Source organism: Liolophura sinensis, chromosome 8 (assembly GCF_032854445.1).
Source record: "Liolophura sinensis isolate JHLJ2023 chromosome 8, CUHK_Ljap_v2, whole genome shotgun sequence".
Taxonomy (NCBI): Eukaryota; Metazoa; Mollusca; class Polyplacophora; order Chitonida; family Chitonidae; genus Liolophura; species Liolophura sinensis.
The window spans coordinates 53,839,188-53,852,971 of record NC_088302.1 but is presented as its reverse complement, the minus strand read 5'-3'; the positions used below and the strand labels follow the sequence as shown (position 1 = coordinate 53,852,971).

Sequence of the window (13,784 nt, the reverse complement as noted above, 5' to 3'; positions counted from 1 at the left end):
TTATTCTGTGCCACCAATACAAAGTTGAAGGTTATTCTCTGTCTCAATAATCCTAAGTAACACCTTATTTTCTGTCACTAATGCTGCAATTTATGCAGTGTCTTGTTCTGTGACAGTAGTGTCATCTGGTGCCTTATTCTGTGCCACCAGTACAAAGTTGAAGGTTATTCTCTGTCTCAGTAATCCTAAGTAACACCTTATTTTCTGTCACTAATGCTGCAATGTATGCAATTCTGTTAATGTAACATATTCTCTCTGAGTAATTTAAAGTAGTTTCCCCCTCACTCTGCCAATATAGTGCGCAGTACAATCTCATTCTCTATGTTAATATTTTCATGTCGATCTAGCGGCGAATGCCTGTGGGGCGAATGCATGAATTTAATAAGAGTTCGGTACAACCTGAGTTTAAGGGTTTCTGTGAAATAACCGATCTGTGAATATATAAAAAGATTGGATACATAAAACCCGATGGCCACCGAACCGATGTATTTACTTTCAGCCCAGCTGTGTTTTATTAATTAACCCATACCGTACTGGTACTTTGATATGTGAACGTGTACGTGCTGGAAACAAAAATAAATATAGGAATCGGGAGTTTCCCATTTTCTGGCTTTAATGATTTTTGTCATGCTGAGCTTTGCTTGTACTAATGCCCTATACTTTCTTTCTTGTGCATCATTTTTTCATCATTCCCGGGACTACAAGGTCTAGCCGCTGACGCCAGATTGACAATGTTGCATTGGTTGCTCAAGGAAGTGAACAGGGTTTTTGATTTGACTTGTATTAAACTTCCCGATGAGGTTTCTTCTGTTTACAGACATCTTCGTTTGGAAAGTCGGAGGGCACAGTTCACTTCATTTTTGTATATGTATAAAAAGTAAAGAAATTCACCGATGTTCTGGCACGAATTTGTATCCAAATAGACTAATTATGTATGACAGATCAATGGATTATCGACAAGTCCATTAATATAAAGTTTATAATGAGTTCTTTGTTAAATCAACCGACATCTTCTCGTCTTAATTAATGGCTGCTTTATGTAGGTAACGATTTATAGTGACCTATTTTTAAATCTCCAAGCCAACTGTTTATATCTAGTGACAGTAAAGCCACTGACTGCGTAACTTACGACCATACTGAGTATTAATACTAGCATTATGAACAGCAGACATACATTCGGTAGCTATATATGCCAAGGCTGGACAAACCAATCTCATCTAAAATAGAGCGCTTATAAAAGCGATTTGGCAGATTATCAAAGTCTTAATCGCACTAATTGCTATATGCATATCTCTCCGCATTACTGGTAATATCTATATCATCATATATATTAGTCATTTTCACAAACGTGTACATCTAAATAGGACATCTAGCGAAACGTAAGTAATGACGAAAGTTTGTAATATGTGATCTCACATCATGTATAACCCAGTTATATAACATTTGAACATGACGGTTCTCCATTCTGACTTAATGTTAACGCTAAAGCATGGAATCTCAATGACATTATGGTGAGGAAAATTTAATATCCAGACACCACATTTGTTCAGCGGACTATTTAGTGGAAAGAGATGCCTTACTCTTACTCCCACCGACCCCCTATCATGTTAAGCCTTCGGCCTATTGACTTAATATAACTTGTTTTAGTGCCATTTAGAAGTTGGCACGGAAGTACACTAGACAAGGCATTGCTTATGGATTTACAACTTCTTGGTTTATTGTCACTACGTTTCAATGCAGATACTAGCATCGTTATCAAGTGCAACGATGAGAACGATGATACCACGCTTGATAACGATGATAGTATCTGCATCGAAACGTCGTGACAATAAACCAAGAAGTTGTAAATCCATAAGCAATGCTTTGTCTAGTGACTTAATATAGTTTATTTGAGTTTACCACTTACAGGGATAGATTGGCACCAGGTTGCAAAAATGCAGATCAGTTTCATCTTGATTCATCAAAAAACAACCACACAGGCTTTTGTATACATGTGTTTATATACATGATCAAATGTCAGTGAAAAAATAGTAAGGCGGAAATGCTCATTTGCATACGTGAAACTCACCATCGTTCATTTCGTCCCTCGGTCATAGCTTTAACTTCTTTCTTGGAAGAAAATCAATTAAGTGACAGTTCAATATTGAATATTTTTGCTCCCTTGCAAGTTACTGCCATGTGTATCTTTACCTTACTGATGTGTATCTTTACCATTTTAGGTAGGTTGTTGTTGTTGCTGTTGTTTTATATATTTTTAAAACATTTCGGCCATTGATTTTATTTCGGAAGAAATCATGAGAATCCACAAAGGCATGATTACACTGAGGATTTGGCTTTACTACGGTTCAGTTGAAATCACTGTTTAGCATTAATATCAAGCAGCATCCTAAAAATAACTAATAATAGGTGACTGTTGAAAGATTTTACTTCAAATTTTTAATAAATTTATGTGAATCCACTCCCAAACATTGTCAATATTTTCTGCTTACACAATGGTGTAATAAAGTTTCATTCCTGAATTAGTCTAAGTAGAACTGATACGCAATATATGCATTCTGTATAAGCGCATTGTGACGTTATTAACGCTGAGTCTTTCCACAAAGGTGTGCGTATTAACGACTATATGTGTCCGAATGTCAGCTGCTAACCTGTATTATTTACGGTAACCAACTATGTGGGACCAGCTGTTTACCATAGGCCTATTGTTAAACGTACAATCAATGGGTATGATAAGATGGATTATCAATACAAACTCCGCTTTTAATAAACCTCAGCTTACAGCACCGGCTTGGTCTCTGCTTGGCGCATGCGCCCGTGGAATAACTGACTATGACTTGTACATGCCTGCACCTGTATGTCCCAGGCAACCAGAGCTCAGCTGTGGCAAATGTCAGTGAATAGCCGAGAGAGAGATACTATGAGGAGGAGAGAGAGGGAGAAAGAAAGAAATACAGGAGGAGATCATGTTTGACATGAAACCACGGCCACCAATTCAACTCTTGTATGTTTTACCAATCTTTCGCACCAGAAAGTCGCTTACGTAATTGACGGGATCTATATGTCAGTTACAAAAATGTACGGCTTTTTCTAAAAATAAACTTAAATGTATAAATGAAACAAAATTTTCACCGAGACATAAACAGCAGCTAAATGAACAGATAAATAAAACAAATATCCATCCAAATAATAAATAAATCATATTTAAGTTGGCCTCAAGGCCAAAAAAAAAGTTGGCAAAAGATTTCCTTTCGAAGACTCCAAAATAAGGGTTGTTAACACGAATCTTGTATGAGGATATATTTCTCTGTTAAAAAAATATTGTTTTTTGTACGAACATGTAGTGATTATGACTTTGATGGCCCGGTTATGTCGTGCGGCTGTAACTCATCATCTGCTGATTATCTCTTGGCTGTGTCGTAATTAGGACTGAGTTTTCTGCTATGACGTGGCTATGCCGTGTTAATAACATAACCATGTGCTGATCATGAACACAGTCTTTCTAAAAATTTACTCCAGAAGATTAATGTAAGCCAACATATTTTCTGTCTGGCGAATCCCCGTGTTATGCGAGACAACTTGCGTAATTACGTTATATAAGACGATAGTTATGAGCCTGGGCGATTCTCCACACCCGACTTTCGGTACTCTGTTACGTAACATAAATAACACGTGTACATTGCTTATACTGCACTGTGAGATTTATATATGCTTACCGAACTTACCATCAATCAGTGAATACAGAAATTAAGAGTCCATGCTTTGCTGTTGCTCCGTTGTAGTGTTGGTATAGAGAGGCAGATGTATAGAAATATGGGGAGAAAGATTAAGTTGAGGAAGTGGTGGTGGAGGGGGGGTAGGAAGGGGGGATGGCCATCAATTAGACTGGAGGAAATGGCAAAATTTGACCGATATTTACCGCCTAACTTCTCATTAACCTCAAGGCTCCCCCATTCGCTGATTCCATTTGCTGCTCCTTCAGCTTGCTGCATGGCCGCTACCTTGAGCTATTCCCAGTTTTCCTCGTAACCGGGTTCACTTGGTGACGCCTTTGCAGCCGTTATTGTTTTTATTGTTTTGCGGGAGTACGTAAAGGTCAGGCCTGACTCACCGGGATGATGTCTTCACTCGGCGCCCCGTCTTTAGTGGACCTACACTAAACAATACAACGCGGTGTGGAGCGAGTTGATCTACCCAATAACCTCAGCACCTGTTATATACATTTAGCCACACATACTGAGCTGGGAATACAGACATTCTTTCTTGGCAGCTCGTATGAAGAAGGTGGCTCTTTGGCGAGCTAAATGATTGGAAACTCTTCGTGGAATATGTCCAGAAACATCAGATAATGCAGGCGGTCGATGTTTCTCAGCAGTCTATTACAAACTTCCAAAGGATTTAGATGGAATATACAGTGGCCATTGGTTTCATCCGGATAAAAAATCTACCGATCAATATAAAAAACCGAAAATAAGAAAAAAATCTACCAGCGGACGTTTCCACCGATCACGGAAATCAGATGAGGATAATTACCATTTCACTAACTAAATAATCCATTAGAATGAATTGAATTAGACAAACTAATTTAGACACCTATTTCACCCATCGATCAAAGAATATTCCGTCTTGTCCAGCCAAAATTATCCAGAATATACCATGTAATCATTCAATCAGAAAATCAGTCTATCAATCGCAAAAATGATAGATTCAAGGATATATATACTGGCAATAGAAAGAGATGGAGGCATTCGTTGGTGTTCTCTCGATCTGTAAGTAACGCTGACCTGCTTTAAGATTTTTTATTTTGGGCGGTCTGTGACAGAGATAACGCAGACTCACGTTCTCGCCGATGTTTTATCAAGACGCCATCCATCATAGCAAAATCCAATTTCACGCTGTCGAATTAGTTAGTGTTTAAGGCTTCTGCCAAGAAAGAATATACCATACCTAAAACACCATGAGGGATGGACAGACACTGGGCAGGATGTAAACAACGTTCACATTAACAGTACAACACCATGAGGGATGGACAGACACTGGGCAGGATGTAAACAACGTTCACATTAACAGTACAACACCATGAGGGATGGACAGACACTGGGCAGGATGTAAACAACGTTCACATTAACAGTACAACGCCATGAGGGATGGACAGACACTGGAGAGGATGTAAACAACGTTCACATGAACAGTACCACGCCATGAATGATAGACAGACACTGGGCAGGATGTAAACAACGTTCACATTAACAGTACAACGCCATGAGGGATGGACAGACACTGGAGAGGATGTAAACAACGTTCACATGAACAGTACCACGCCATGAATGATAGACAGACACTGGGCAGGATGTAAACAGCGCTCACTTTAACAGGACAACGCCATGAGAGATGAAGAGACACTGGGCAGGATGTAAACAGCGTTCACATGAACAGCACAACGCCATGAGGGATGAACAGACACTGGGCAGGGTGTAAACAGCGTTCACATTAACAGTACAACACCATGAGGGCTGGACAGACACTGGGCAGGAAGGATGTAAACAGAGTTCACTTTAACAGTACAACACCATGAGGGATGGACAGACACTGAGCAGGATGTAAACAGCGTTTACATTAACAGTACAACAACGTTTACATATATACATAGATACACTCACGACAACAGGGTAAGTCTAAACACAAAACTGCAGCGTCGGTTGACACAACTTAGCTTAATATATTGACATAATACAGCATAGTATTTTGACACAACTTAGCTTAATATATTGACACAATGCAACACAGCATGTATTTAATCGGTGAACACAGTATACTGGCATTACGAAGTACAGTGTATGGAAATTATTAGGAATCGTGTACACAGAGGACCTTGCTAGCGGAGTCGTAAAGAGGCTGTATCAGTGCCAACCAGTAGTCTTTGCCAGTTTTGGCATCTTCCAGTCATATGTGTTTCTCTTTGGTTTGGATGACTGCAGCCTTGCGTCAGGAGGCTGCCCAGATACCTGATAGGGAGCGTTGGTTTGCACAAGGGTTTTCCAGAATTTCTCAACCCCAATAGTTTTGAATGCATCGAAATACCGAACCCAATACAGATGGAAGCACAACATAACACAACATAATATCAAGTGCAATTGTTCGATTTTACATATTCTTTGAATATAAAGCTACGCTACTCAAGGTATAAATGAAATGTGGTTGATTGGGGAGTTTGATTGAATTCGAACGCTGCCCAGCTGACATTTCTCGGAAGTACAACACAGCTTTGTGGTATAACCAATACATAAAGTACAGTTATTGTGTTATTAGTCCATGGACAAGACATGATATTGGTACCACCTGAGGTGGCCAAACCTAATTGGTACTAACATGTTTATAGGGTCAGTAGAAGTAAATTAAGACATGATAGCCTTTCTGCAATGGTAGCTCTATGACACATTTTAATAAAGTGAAAAATTACCTTATGAGGCATTGCGTAGATTACAAAAAGCAAGAGAAACGTATATATATGGTGGGCTCTCAGTTAATAATATAATAAAACCAATTTAAAAGGGTGGTTTGCACTGTTTTTGAAGCAAAAAAATATAGCGGGCCATATTTTGTCTGTATTTCATGTACGCTATTAGCTGAATATTCAGCTGGGCTGTACAATTTTCATGTAAGATTTGCAAGGTTTTCAGCTAGGTTGATAACAGTTTATTACTAGTTTATATGCCCAGCTGTGCACTTCTTTTATTTACACCCATTATTACGATGAGTTAAGGTAGATAAGCTCAGGTAAGTAAACGTTCGTGCCATTTCCTTACCTGTGATTTAAATGTCCGGTACTATGAGCCATAAATATATTAACTCAATAGACCCTAAAGCAGATTATTTCTTAATGGATATATCATTCGTTGATGAAGACACCACTTTGCAAATGGAGCAGGCAGGCATCATTCATTGTTTTGATGATGGCTCTGAACCTGGATATCTCGAGAAGACTAGGTTCGCGAAAGATTCTACAACGAGCGATGCACATCAGACAAAAGGATTTGAACACAGCCAAATTCAAAAAAAGTAGCGTGATTGCTGGTTCAGTAACATCTTCACTATTACAAAAAACTGATTGTACTATCTAAAGGTGCTTGTGATTAACCTGTAACCATTACCGGTAGATTTTGTAGGGATACATCAACTATTTCCAGAGCATACCACCGAAAACGTTGTTTTATAGATCTCAAGATATTCGCTCTTTAGAGATGAAATTGTGCACGTAATCTCTCCCAGTAGTAAAACATACAAAGATGTTTCAAGGATTATCATGCAGATGCAGTTGTTCTCTAATGAACGAAACCAGAACGAGTCTCCTATCCAGTTTGCTTAGCTTGGTGCAGATGGCAGCAGAGAGCAGACTTAGAACAGTAATCCCAAAACTTGACGTTTTGCCCTACACAAGATGGATCTCGATGCTGCAATCGTGCATTAGAAGCTCTAGATTGCACAAAACAGGAGTCTTCCTCAAGAAATACCAGCGTTAATCCATAATCACCACAAACAGACTATGGGAGTTAATGAAAACGTACAATGAAAAACTCTTCTTATAAGGAATGTTCCCTTCTAAATCAAACGCTTGACACATTTAACTTCAAGGTCAAACGTCCACAAACAGTAATGTTTCAGAGTGAGTTGGATGAATCACTTTACTTTGTTCTGTGGAAGAGAAGAGATATCTTCTCCTTTCTCCAGACAGCTTGATCGCACAATGAATCAATCACTTCAAACACCTAAGGCTCCGTAATTAAAGCCACCATGCAATAAAGACACCAAATTAAGGAGCAAGATGCTGATTAAACAGCCTTGGCATCCCCTGAATGAGAGTGTGAATGTCCCTCTGAAATAATGAAAAGTCTTGCTGTTTTCTTTGGTATTTGGAATCATGAAAAGACCCCTAGTGAGTGCCATTTGGAATTTACCATTTGGATATTTGGACCAGAAGTCAACTGTTAATTGTTAACACAACCATGCTAGAATGCCCTAAAATGTTACAAAACATTTATGCCTTCTGTCATTTTGTGGCAGCAAAGAAAACTGCTGATGCAGTCCTTCTGGTCCCTGTAGCCCACCCCTCTCCCAACCCGGATAGGGCTAAAATGCAATCTTGAATTTACAAATCAGCCATTATGTTTGAAAGTGAGTGAGTAAGTGCTTGAGGTTTAACGTCGTACTTAACAACTTTTCAGTCATATAACGACGAAGGAATCCTTAGAGTGCATATAATGTGCCTCCTTGTTGCAGGACGGATTTCCGCCGCTCTTTAATCTAGTGCTGCTTCACTGAGACGCCTTACCGACGTCAAGTATTTATTTTTTTATTTATCTCTTTATTTGATTGGTGTTTTACGCCGTACCCAAGAGTATTTTACTTATTTCACGACGGCAGCCAGTATTATAGTGGGTGGAAACACGGCACAGCCCGGCGGCAAGTAAGACGTAATACTGATACGAGTCAACCAGTCGTTGCACTATCCCCTTCAATCTGAACCCCAAGCGAGGAAGTTACAGCTTCATCTTTTAAATTCGTAGGTAGAATTCAAATAGCGCTGTTATTGTATGACTGTTGGCAATACACGACTTAGCACATTGAACAATAAATATGTTTATATTAAGGGATCATAAAACTCATACAAAGCTACCCATCTGCGAGGGCTATTATATCAAAACATGAACTAAAGACATGTACCAACTTAGACATAGCAAGGAGATCTTGCCACTCTGGGTGGTACTAACATATGACATTTTGAGTCTTGGCCCATTAACTATATAACCTTAATTGATATTTAAATCCCAGTTGTGGCAAATGTAGAAAACGGTTTGCAGACAAACACACAGCGTAATAATACCAAGCACGCATCGAGAAGCCTAACATACACAGTGGATTGCTACATGGCTGATCAGCACGGATCTATATAAGCCGGAAAGATATGGCGGGCATAATATAACTGCAGATGCATAAACCTTCTACAAAAGCCCTAACAGCATACCTAATCGCCGATACACTGGAAGATCCTAATTGCTTATAATTGTATCTTGATATAGTTACGGACTTTCCCACACATCGCAGTAACTCAACCTGATCAAGTCGTATTTACATGTACATTGATCTATCGGGAAGCTCACGAGAGACTGGGCGATGCATGGTCTGTTTACGACAGAAAGAATGAAGACCACTATTAACAGACTGATGAATCAAAGTTTTGCAAACAGATTACAATTTACACGATATCTACGGATTCTTCTCTCGACAAAAATTCAACACGTCGCTCAGCCAAATGCCACGGTCTGTTTATGTTTAGCAATCAGTTAATTTATTCGTCAGTTTTACCAAAGTGTGCAACAAATGGCGACGTATCTTTGATTTGTAATGAAGCCTTACTTCATCATTTCAAATCCTCACCCTCGAGTTCAACTCCTCAAGCGTGTTACAGGCGTTTTGTAAAGGCGTGCTATCTCGTGTGTCCATTCACTCGGTGGTATGAGTGGTCTTCATCTCCATACTCAGGAGGTTTGCAATTACATGACCTTGGTCAGGTCTATGGGTGGAGGAAACTCCCCCAAGAGCATGACAAACATTTTGACGAAACAAACAAGCGTGACCTTGATTCGAACACGCGACCTCATTGGTCAAGGTCCTGACAGTCGCAGCGAGCAGTTAATCATGTGACCCAGCAAGGTCCCCTTAAATCCTGTACTTAGCCATCCTGATGGTAATGTGAAGACACTCTTTCGTGAGCAAGTGCTTGGGGTTAAACGTCGTACTTCAATGAAATTGTGTCATAACAACAAACCATCTCAATTATATGGTAATGTGTTGTCAGTTATCAACTGTTTCTATCAATAAAACTATACGATCGGCATCTTTCAGTCGTATTGTGTCTATGAACCGTCTAGCAATAGTTTCTAAACTGCCATTTTTGTAGTGGAAGGTGACGTTTAAAGACCATGTGACATTGAGAAAACCTGACATCACGTGAGCTATATGCTTGGATCATCACATCATCAGAATCTCTAGACATAATAACGATTATTGACACACCAATTGTTTTGGTGGGCGCAGTACCGGTGATCACATGTGGAGGGGTTACTCTCATGGCGTTAGATCCCCTGTGTCTGTTAGTCAGGGGTCCGCCCTCCCCGGGGGAGTCGTCAGTTCGCACGCCTCATTCCCACATTCCAATATTGATCTTGCGCTAAATAATGACATTGTTAAATGCATTAGGTTGACGAGAAGGGAATTGTGTAGGGTATCTCTAAACCATTGGTATACACAGAACTGTACTGGAGGATTTCGAGCAGACAAATAGCGGAAGCCCAAGCCATGGCTGGCGGGCGGGCGGGAATAGATTGGTTTCCCCTTGAACTTAACGAGACGGTAGGCCATATCGATTGTAATGTACAAGTTGGTGGCCACGCTTAGTCGAGGACGCAGCCAGGAAACTCCCAAAAGAGCCCCTCGAAAAGCGGAACTCTCTTCACTCTATCTGAACTATCTTGCAGCGCTGACAAATGAAGAGAGTCGAAAAAAATCTTAGCAGGGTCTTAGAATGTTACAACCGTATAAAAATAGACCGGCCGTAGAGTACTATGAAGGTTTGCCTCTTTGAGTCGGAGGGCGTTAAGTAGTTGTTTGTGAACGCAGAAGACGTTTGTAACATCACAAGCGCTGGGTGAACGCTACTCGCCTTGGTTCATTTACCCTCGTACATAACACCCACATGTATGACCGAAAACAAAGATAGAAGTCCGAGCCAAAAAAAAGGCTATAAGTCCATTGGTTATATAAAATACGTAAAGTCAAAGTAAAGTTTTCTGTCATATAATAAAGTAAATGAAGAAGTCACGTGCATTATACACATTCAAGGTTTAGACACTCAGATATCCGGATAATTGTTGAGAGTGAAGTGACGGTTGTCTTAGAGCATAATTCTGGTAAACTGTGCACGATATTGGACGATCCATATAAGTGGAGGAAAAAGAAAATATTCACGAAAGATTGCCAGGCTGGGAATGAAGCTATACCAGAAGAAAAGCCTGCAATTTGTGTGGGGGGGGGGGGGACTAAGAGGTAATGGATGGCATCGTAGGTTACACAGAGGGTTATGTGAAAAAACCACACGATATCGGGTGACGTCATTAAAATACACGGAATATTAAAGAAAGAACACTTAATGTGAGTCGAGGAACTGTAATGGCCGCTAAGTCATTCAGAACTCCAAAGGAATACGGATAAGGCCCAGAAAATATAGGCTCTTTAAAAAATGTATTACGTCCTGTAAATCTTGAATGAGTTATAGAGCAGAATGACCTTGACCGAACTCACCCACTGTAACTCTTTGCCTTGGATGGTAACTTAGCAGTGACGCTGCCATGTACAATGTCGGCTGGGTTGGGATTTAATATAAAACGGAAATGGACAGTTGTACAGAATTGTTAAAACAGGCATCTAAGGATGCGGGTTTAAGACCCAAATGAGGCTTAAATTATTCTACTCTGTAAGACATAAGCTTCTCAGCAACAGGATGTTGTCTTAACAATTGACCAACACAAATATTACAAAAGAGGCATGTTGTCATGGTTTTTTATTATTATTTGCTGTCAATTTGTGTCAGCTGTCTACATTAATTAACAATGTATCAAAAACAGTCATATTTCTTTCGAAAAGGCTATGAGTCCATTGTTTATATAAAGCCTTAAAGCCTTTAATCTGCATAAATAAAAATTCCTTTGATAAGCCAGGTTTATGTAATTAGATCCAAGGTGAAGTGCAAATGCGGTTAGCTGCATTGCATCATTTTGATCACATGTGTCTGTTTATATATGAGTGCATTTTATATCGGCCTTTTTCTGTGCGTAAGTTGCTTACGATGGTACGACAGCTTGTGTTGTGAACAGCCAGAGACCACATGCTGATTGTTATCATTCTATGCACATTGAAGCTTATCACTGCTCTGCATGCACGGGTGACCCCTGGCATTTTGCGGGCCGCAGTTTTCCCAAGCCTACCGATTGATGAGCTAAATAATTAACAGCAAGCCCTGCATAATTAATCAATGTTCATCATGTCCACATTTCCGTCGAATTCTGCTTCGCATTCCTGTAGATGCAACTGATTGAAATTAGGTAAATAGGCCGAAAGCATTTGGTCTTCATGCTGAGTTTATGACAAATTTAAATTTATCGAGAACTGACCTTTATCATGACCGACAAATTAAAAAACTGTAAAGGTCAGTTTAAATGATAGTAGTTCATGTTTGCATTCAGCATTGACAATTTATAATCAGTTGAAATGCATGCGTGTACAGACAAGTTGCAAGTTTCCAATAGCTGATTTTCGTTCAGATGCCTCGCTAGATGATTAGCGCAGACTAAAAGGCAACACAATTTGACATGCCGACAAAGAGACAGAGTGAGTTACAGAGCTGCGTATGGCAATTAAAAAGACAAAGGTATCACAGGGTTAATAAATCTCATACAAGCGATTCATTTGATAAACTGTGACAATACGTTCTACTAACTTGTCTTTCTCAATAATAACGTCAATATACTCTTATTATTGTACGTTACAAAATCCGATTATCAATTTCAACGACAATGTCTCTTGACATGTTTCATTTACGAGTTTCATTAGGGAGTTAAGTGATCGCTGGCAAATGCCTTCACAACAAATGCAGGTGGTGCTTTACTTCTGCAGTGGAACGATTGCTGGTAACAGATGGTACAATTCATTTTAATGAATAAAGACTTAAGTTCTCTTTACTTTGTGCCTAATTATTTTTTTTTGGCCGTACTCGCGACTGTTCCCCCTATATACACAACAGCATCAGGCAAGGTGTATGGCGGGAGGAAACCGTTCGAGGAAACCACAGTAAGCGCCCTGACATTAAAACGCAGCTACTGTAGTAAGAGTTGGATTCGCAGCATTTAACCAAGTTTGCTGGCATCAAGCGCAGCGAGGGAATTCCAGATTTCCACGTAAGGCAGTGGTACTTGTTTAACTTTTATATGCCATTTAAAGAACAGTCTCCTCCTTAGATGCTTACCTCTTTACCTCAGTATTATGGTGTCTTTGGTACAGTGCAGAACAGTACAGTACGCAGTATCTAGCACAGTATTATTCTGTACAGCAGCCACCAGCACAGTAGCATTCGCTACAGTACGATCCTGTACAGCACGTTGTCGAAGGGAACAGACAATGCCATCAGAAAAAGGGTACATCACGAATCTTAACGATCTGTACGTTAAACCATTAATTAGTCTGGGTGTGATAGATAACGGGTTACGTGTTTGCATAGACAGCGTGAAGGCTGCGCGAGAAATGATAAACAACTATGGATTGACAAGCTGGGATTTGCAAGGTGACCTCAAAGATCTAACATCATTAACCTCTTTCTCATCGCACTGGTTTTAATATGATCTATAACGTACTGCATCAGGCTTAGCGCGCTCATGTACACTGTACAGCAGCGTATTGGTGCTCAGTACCGTATAGCTGGGGCCCCTGGGTGTTGCTAATACGTCTAACCCTATATTCTCTGGCGGCAAGAATGGTGGAGTTAAGGCAGTAAGCAGATGTACACGCAGTGTTAAGGTGGATATAGGTACACATCTGTTATACAACAACAGACGACCGTATGCTTGTACCTTGTATACAGCTCTCATGCGGTCGGTTCACGGTTTGCAGCGCGATCTCCGCACCTAGCGGCTCGTTTGTAAAGCCTGGCAAGTTCACACTGTGTAGTGGGGGTAAAC

General features: G+C 40.0%; 1 protein-coding gene across 2 annotated transcripts in view; it reads right to left on the bottom strand.

Moving 5' to 3' along the window:
* LOC135473738 (uncharacterized) overlaps positions 1-13,192 on the bottom strand; it is a 65,146-nt gene extending 51,954 nt beyond the window's left edge. Inside the window, exon 1 of one of the 2 annotated variants that reach the window (XR_010444596.1) lies at positions 13,076-13,192. The gene's annotated coding sequence lies outside the window, so the exon portion shown is untranslated. The remainder of the gene's footprint in view (positions 1-13,075) is intronic. The other variant, XM_064753612.1, reaches the window with a different exon arrangement.
* Positions 13,193-13,784: the final 592 nt, after the last annotated feature.